Here is a 7,672-nt window from a genome sequence, read left to right as displayed (position 1 = left end):
GTAGTTCTCCAGTCGCCCGCGCAGACTTCGCTAGCACCGGGTTCACAAAAACCTTAGTCATGACAGTAGGAACTGGCCCCATGGACCCGGCCGAAAGTGTTTGTCTGACGCAGGACCTCCTAAGCAATATTGCAGGACGCTTGGAAGGTCTGGAGTCGACTCAGCATCAATTGGCACAGTGTCTGCAGCGGAATTCTTTCTCCAGAGATTCTCTGACCTTCTGCTCTAAGACTCCTGACCAACTGCAGATATTCTACCAGATGTTATTACAGTTACAAGAACTTTTGCCTAGTATTCTCTCTGTAATGCCTGATTTTCTCAGGAATACTACCAACGTTGTTGATCCTGTTTTGTCCCAACCAGTTAATAGAGTCTCTTCCTCTGTGCAAGGAAAAGTTGTTCATCAGAGCTATCCACGGCCCAAGCTCTCTGAAGCTGAACGTCAGCGGCGTAGGGAGCTACACCTCTGTCTTTACTGTGGAAGTTCCGGTCATTTTGTTAAAGACTGCATTCTTCGCAAGCCAGGGAATGGTGACAAATCGCAGTATCACAGTGCTCATGTCTACAAGTCATCCACAGTAGCCGATCCTGCTACTGCTGACGGGGGTATCAAGATGGCTACTCGGAAAGAGACTCAAATTTATGACTGGGGTCCGGTGATTAAAAGACCTTATCCCAAGTTGGGTGTCCAGAGAAGAATATTCAAGCCATTTAGAGTCACAGAGGAGTCAGAGTGTCCAGCCCCAGGGGGGGCGTCCGTGTCTTCAGCCCCAGGAGGGGCGTCTTCAGAGTGTCCAGCCCCAGGAGGGGCGTCTTCAGAGTGTCCAGCCCCAGGAGGGGCGTCTTCAGAGTGTCCAGCCCCAGGAGGGGCGTCTTCAGAGTGTCCAGCCCCAGGAGGGGCGTCTTCAGAGTGTCCAGCCCCAGGAGGGGCGTCTTCAGAGTGTCCAGCCCCAGGAGGGGCGTCTTCAGAGTGTCTAGCCCCAGGAGGGGCGTCTTCAGAGTGTCTAGCCCCAGGAGGGGCGTCTTCAAAATGTCTAGCCCCAGGAGGGGCGTCTTCAGAGTGTCCAGCCCCAGGGGGGGCGTCCGTGTCTTCAGCCCCAGGGGGGGCGTCTTCAGAGTGTCCAGCCCCAGGGGGGGCGTCCGTGTCTTCAGCCCCAGGGGGGGCGTCTTCAGAGTGTCCAGCCCCAAGAAGGGGTTCTTCAGAGTGTCCAGCCCCAAGAAGGGGTTCTTCAGAGCGTCCAGCCCCAGTGAGGGGTTCAGAGCGTCCAGCCCCAGTGAGGGGTTCAGAGCGTCCAGCCCCAGTGAGGGGTTCAGAGCGTCCAGCCCCAGGAGGGGGTTCTTCAGAGGGCACAGCCCCAGGAGGGGGTTCTTCAGAGGGTCCAGCCCCAGGAGGGGGTTCCGAGGGTACAGCCCCAGGAAGGGGATCCGAGGGTCCAGAGCCAGAGGGTCTACAGAGTGCTGCCCAGCCAGAGGGTCTACAGAGTGCTGCCCAGCCAGAGGGTCTACAGAGTGCTGCCCAGCCAGAGGGTCTACAGAGTGCTGCCCAGCCAGAGGGTCTACAGTGTGCTGCCCAGCCAGAGAGCCTTCAGAGCGCTGCCCAGCCAGAGAGCCTTCAGAGCGCTGCCCAGCCAGAGAGCCTTCAGAGCGCTGCCCAGCCAGAGAGCCTTCAGAGCGCTGCCCAGCCAGAGAGCCTTCAGAGCGCTGCCCAGCCAGAGAGCCTTCAGAGCGCTGCCCAGCCAGAGAGCCTTCAGAGCGCAGCCCAGCCCCGTGAAGAGAGGGCTCTTGCCTCAGCCCAGCCCCGTGAAGTGGGGGCTCTTGCCTCAGCCCAGCCCCTTGAAGTGGGGGCTCTTGCCTCAGCCCAGCCCCGTGAAGTGGGGGCTCTTGCCTCAGCCCAGCCCCGTGAAGTGGGGGCTCTTGCCTCAGCCCAGCCCCGTGAAGTGGGGGCTCTTGCCTCAGCCCAGCCCCGTGAAGTGGGGGCTCCTGCCTTGGTTCAGCCCCGGAAAGAAAGGACTCAGTCCGTCCCGGTTCCAGCCGGTCCAGCAATACTCCAGGCCCAGCCTGGTCAGTCCGTCCCGGTTCCAGCCGGTCCAGCAATACTCCAGGCCCAGCTTGGCCAGTCCGTTCCGGTTCCAGCCGGTCCAGCAATACTCCAGGCTCCGCCTGGTCAGTTCGTTCCAGTTCCAGCCGGTCCAGTGTTACTCCAGGACCAGCCTGGTCAGTCTCCTTTGGTTCCAGCCAATTCAAGCATCCCCGGATCCAATCCAGTCCTACTCGTCCAGTCAAAGATTTCTCCAGTTTCAGCCTCTAAGCTTTCGTCTGATGGTTTACCACCTATTTACTTCGATGGAGATTTACTGCAATATGCCGCTTTGGTTGAACAATTTCTGTCTCGGATGGAGTCTGATCCTTCAGGTGCAGTAACTCCTTCCAACGTTACTCGATATCTGTTCCTGGCATTCAGAGGAAGAGCTTTGGAGTGGGCCAACATGCTTTTTGAGAGTAATGATCCTGTGTTCCATGACTTACAGAATTTTAGTAATGCTGTGGTTAAAGAATTTGGTCCTAAACCTATGGAATCTGACTCGGTAAAGAAATCAGGCTCTAAAGGGAATGCAGAAGGAAGTTTGTGCTGTCCTCCCAGGGATAATCTAAGAATCTCCTTCAATAAGAATCCGACCATTAAAATTGCTCATGTTGGAGTCTCTCCTAGCCCAGAGAATTTAAATCTCCAGTGCACCTCATTTTCATCTGCAAACTGTGTATCTATGGGAGATTCATATCTTCCATTAGACTTGGACTCAGACTCTGAATTTGATCCAGTCCATGATGCTACTCCTTTCTTGGGAGCCCCCATGTTTTCTAAGGAAGGTTTTTCTTTACAGGAGATCCCGCGGTCCTTGGTCAAAACCAAACGTTCCCATAAGAAGAAGAGGCATCAACGAAGGTCCTAAATTCTTCTGTATGAATTTCTCAAGTTCCCCTAAGATTAGATGGGTGTCCGGAGTCCACCCTCGAAGAGGGGGATACTGTCACAATCCTGACTGTAATTCTCATATTTGGTGACTTACCCCTGCTTTCTGTCCTGGATCCTGTGTCTTTTCACTCACGGAGTTAAACAGCTTGTCAGCACTGAGTTTCCTGAGTTCTCTGCCTGAGAGGTAATCAGCTCCACCTGTGGTGATCTCCTGTGTGAGGCTGAATTCAGTAATCTAAAAGCAAGCATCCTGTGTTTTGCAGAAGTCCAGGCTTCAGTGTTCTCTTGGCCTGCTAGGCCTCATTCTACATCACAGCCTTGGCTAGAGTAGTCACATGACAGTGACATCACCTAATCCTGCCCACCAATCATCAAGGACCAGGAAGTATAAATCAGGAGGCTGAGTTAGGAATCTGGGCCAGTTCCTCGTGTCACATACAGCCTTGTGAGAGTCTTTATGCTGAGCTCCCTTAAGGTAACCATTGTACCTAAGTTCCTGTGGAAACTCTGTTCCCTTGTTCCTGTATGGTTACTTGTGTGTTGCCATTTGATTTCACCATTTCCCTGAGTCTCAATGTAAAGGCACAGCTGCAATGTTTCGTCTTAAAGGCACAGTACTGAATTCCATGTTCTCCACTGAAAACCACAGCTGTCGTGTTTCAGTTTTACTACTGTTGTAGTTGGGATCTCCAGAGCTCAGTACTTCCGTGCTTCCAACACCTCCGTGCCTCCGTGCTTCCAGCAGCTCCGTGACTCAGCATCTCCGTGCCTCAGCATCTCCGTGCCTCAGTACCTCCGTGCCTCAGGACCTCCGTGCCTCAGTACCTCCGTGCTTCCAGCACCTCCGTGACTCAGCATCTCCGTGCTTCCAGCACCTCCGTGCCTCCGTGCTTCCAGCACCTCCGTGACTCAGCATCTCCGTGCCTCAGCACCTCCGTGCCTCAGTACCTCCGTGCTTCCAGCACCTCCGTGCCTCCGTGCTTCCAGCACCTCCGTGCCTCCGTGCTTCCAGCATCTCCGTGACTCAGCATCTCCGTGCCTCAGCACCTCCGTGCCTCAGCACCTCCGTGCCTCAGTACCTCCGTGCTTCCAGCACCTCCGTGCCTCCGTGCCTCAGCACCCCAGTGTCTCTACGCACTCCAGTGTCTCTACGCACCCCAGTGTCTTCACGCACCTCGGTGCCTCTACGCACCTCAGTGCCTCTACGCACCTCAGTGCCTCTACGTACCTCAGTGTCTCCAAGTACCTCAGTGTCTCCAAGTACCTCAGTGTCTCCAAGTACCTCAGTGTCTCCAAGCACCTCAGTGTCTCCAAGCACCTCAGTGTCTCCAAGCACCTCAGTGTCTCCAAGCACCTCAGTGTCTCCAAGCACCTCAGTGTCTCCAAGCACCTCAGTGTCTCCAAGCACCTCAGTGTCCCCAAGCACCCCGTGCCCTTTAGCACAGTTGTACCTGTTATTCTTCACTGATTCATCAGCGCCTTTCCAGTTCTGTCTTTCAGGAGACCTTCAGCGCCCACACGTGCTTCCTGTCTGCCGACCTCATCCTGCATGAGGAGAACCTGGATTCGGCCATCTCTGCCGCGGTTCCTCTTCCCAGTCACCGGAAGAGACCCCGAGTCCACAACACTTCCAAAACCAGGTCAGTGGTGGTATTCGTGTAGTTCTCCAGTCGCCCGCGCAGACTTCGCTAGCACCGGGTTCACAAAAACCTTAGTCATGACAAACAGTTTCTCAGAATCTGATAGCCTCACCTTGCCTGCTCTACCTGAAGACTGTTAACCCACATTTGGAGTTTTGCTTAACCCCTGCACTTCTGCTACCTTGTCACCTTCAGACACTCTCTGCCATACTGCTGTGGATTTCTAGTATTGTACAGTACTACTTGCTGGCAATCACACCCTCCCATGCTCCTCTGGAGTCACCTACCCCTGCCGTACATACCCTCATTGGCTATTGTATCCAGTACTGCTGAATGTAATCCTGCTGCTATATCCAGTTACCTCAGTCCAGTTATATTTCTGTCCTTAGTACTCAGGGGAGTAGGGCTTATATAATTAAAAGGTGATAACATGAGTATTTTGGCTGCAGCAATTCACCCGCAGTGTTGATCAGCTCTATCCCAGGAGAGCTAACACTTATAATAGGGGACAGGACAACTCCTGCCTGGTAACGCTGAGCCTGCATTGCAGCAAGCAATGGTTCACCTCAGGGACGTGCAGTCAGGGGAGACAGTGCCTCCGCTGTCATTAATGATTAAAATAATACAAAGAAGATATTTATGACATACAGTATATTCTGTGTCATAAATATCTCCTTTATATTAATCTAATCATTAAAAGTAGTTTAAATATGTTTGGGAGGCACCGATCGTGGTGCCTACCATTGTGAATGGGAAAGGGTCTGGAGCAGGGGTAGGGCGGGGGCGGGGCTATGCCATGTGCAGTAAAAGCCCATTGAAAAACTATTACAAAGTGGCACCTACTAAAGTGCTGCCTTGATACATGGATGTGCTTTCAACCCATGAAAGCACGCCCCTATCAGTGAGGCCAGAGTGACTGGCCAGCGGATCCATCACTGGATCCGCTGTCATCACTGGGTGGGTGCGGCGGAGGTGAGGGCGTCATTGGCATTGGGACGCAGCGGATCGGGATGCGGTGCCTCAGCTGCATTTTTAACATTCAAGATGTCCGTCACGAGCCAATCACGGCTCGCCGTGTCATCGCCCCGCCCCCTCTGGCTGACTTCTATAAGTCAGCGCGAGGCAGCGGCGTCAGTCTGACGGAAGTTCTTGATGGGCGGCGGCTATGCAAAAGAGCTTAACAGCCGCCGCCCACCAAGGCGCCGGGAGCCCTGGGGAGGTGGTAGCCATGCAAAAGAGCTTAGAGGCCGCCACCTCCCAGGTGAAGACACCGGAAGCCCTGGGAAGGTGGAGGCCATGCAAAAGAGCTTAAAGGCCGCCGCCTCCCAGGTGAAGACGCCGGAGGAAGACACCGGGACGCCCTGGGAAGGCGGCGGCCATGCAAAAGAGTTTAAAGGCCGCCGCCCCCAGGTGAAGACCCTGAATAATACATTAAAAAAAAAAAAAAAGTGGTGTTTTATATTAATATTTTTTCAGGTGGGCTACAGGTGCCAGCGGGCCCCTTATGTCCGGGCATGATGGCACTTGTGGTTCTCCAAGTGCCAGCATGCTGGGACCTGTAGGCCACCTGTAAAGAACAATATTAGCATACAATGAACCCCGCACCCACCGCCACCAGGGGTGCGGGGCATAACACTGGGCTATCAGCCCAGTGCTGGTTGTTGCTTTATTTTCTGGGAGCCCCACATTCTGAGGAATTCCAGCCCTGGGCTGACAGGCTTGGGGGGCTGTTTAATGTTATGGCAGGGGAATCCCACACTGAGTGTCTCCCCTGCTATGGCATTAACTCCCCCCCCCCCCCCACACCTTTGCCGGCCGGATCAGCCTAGTGCTGGTTTTAGTGATGTATGGGGGAACTACACATTTTATTTTTTTGTCCAATTTGGGGGGGGGAGTTCGGTTGGCTGTCAGTGCCTTCCCAGCCACTGACCTCACCGCACGTCACTGGTTCACCTTCTGCTGCTGGTCTGATCCCCTATCCCAGGGACCATGGTTACAGAGAGCTCAGACTCGGAAGGAACCCACCAGTGACCGCTGATTATGCATCACAGCAAACGTTACTGCAGGGTCAGCTGAGTCTCAGTGAGTTCATCTCACCCTGACCCGTCTGTGTCACACAGCCTATCTGGACCCCGGCCGATCCACTATAGGCCTTGCTCCCTGTAGACCTGGTCTCAGCAATTCAATTACTGCAAGCTAAACAAAGAGCTCTGTCCAATCACCAGGACCTGGGGGGCACAGGAAGACATATACACTTCGCCTGGAGGGTACATGGAGACAAAGAAAAACTGGACTGAAGGTTATACAATTGACATGAAGGATGATAAACAGCAAAGTGTTTTTTTGTACACCAACCCTGTAATGTGCTGGTAGGGTTTCCTTTTACATTTTATGTTGTAGTTGTGGTTTTTCCTGTACTATACCACCGTTTAGAGAGAGGAGTTATGTGTTCTCAGTTGTCATTAGGCTGTTTACTATAACTGCCATTGAGGGGTCTATGTAATAAGCCTTGTAATAAGGTAAAGTGGATGGAGATAAAGTACCAGCCAATCAGCTCCTAACTGCCATGTTACAGGCTGGGTATGAAAAATGACAGGAGCTGATTGGTTGGCACTTTATCTCTATCCACTTTATATCTCTCCATGGCTTAGAACATAGACCCCTTAGTTCCAGATCACCCTCCTGCCCACATTATTTGTCTGTTGCGTTGTGAAGAACGGTAAAGAACGGTTGGTGGCCTGTTAATGTTTAGTTTAGGTTTAGTAGGTGCACTCTCCAGCTCATGACGTGATAGTAGGTCATTAGTCCTGACTAGGAAGTGGCCACACCACCTGGAAGGGCAGGTTCTGTTATTGCGAGAGGTGGACACCAAAGTTTGATTTGTGTGGCTGATTGTGTTTGTCATGTCCTTTCTTTAATATCGCCACCTATTTTATTATGAATTGGTCAATAAAATTTGACATTATGTTAAATGTTAGCACTGTTGTCTGTGTCTTTATTTATAATTGTTATGGTATTTTAGTGAATATGGATAATGCAAGTGACATACAGGGCAGTG

This window comes from Pseudophryne corroboree, chromosome 5 (genome assembly GCF_028390025.1).
Source record: "Pseudophryne corroboree isolate aPseCor3 chromosome 5, aPseCor3.hap2, whole genome shotgun sequence".
Taxonomy (NCBI): Eukaryota; Metazoa; Chordata; class Amphibia; order Anura; family Myobatrachidae; genus Pseudophryne; species Pseudophryne corroboree.
Note: the sequence above shows the minus strand (reverse complement) of the source record.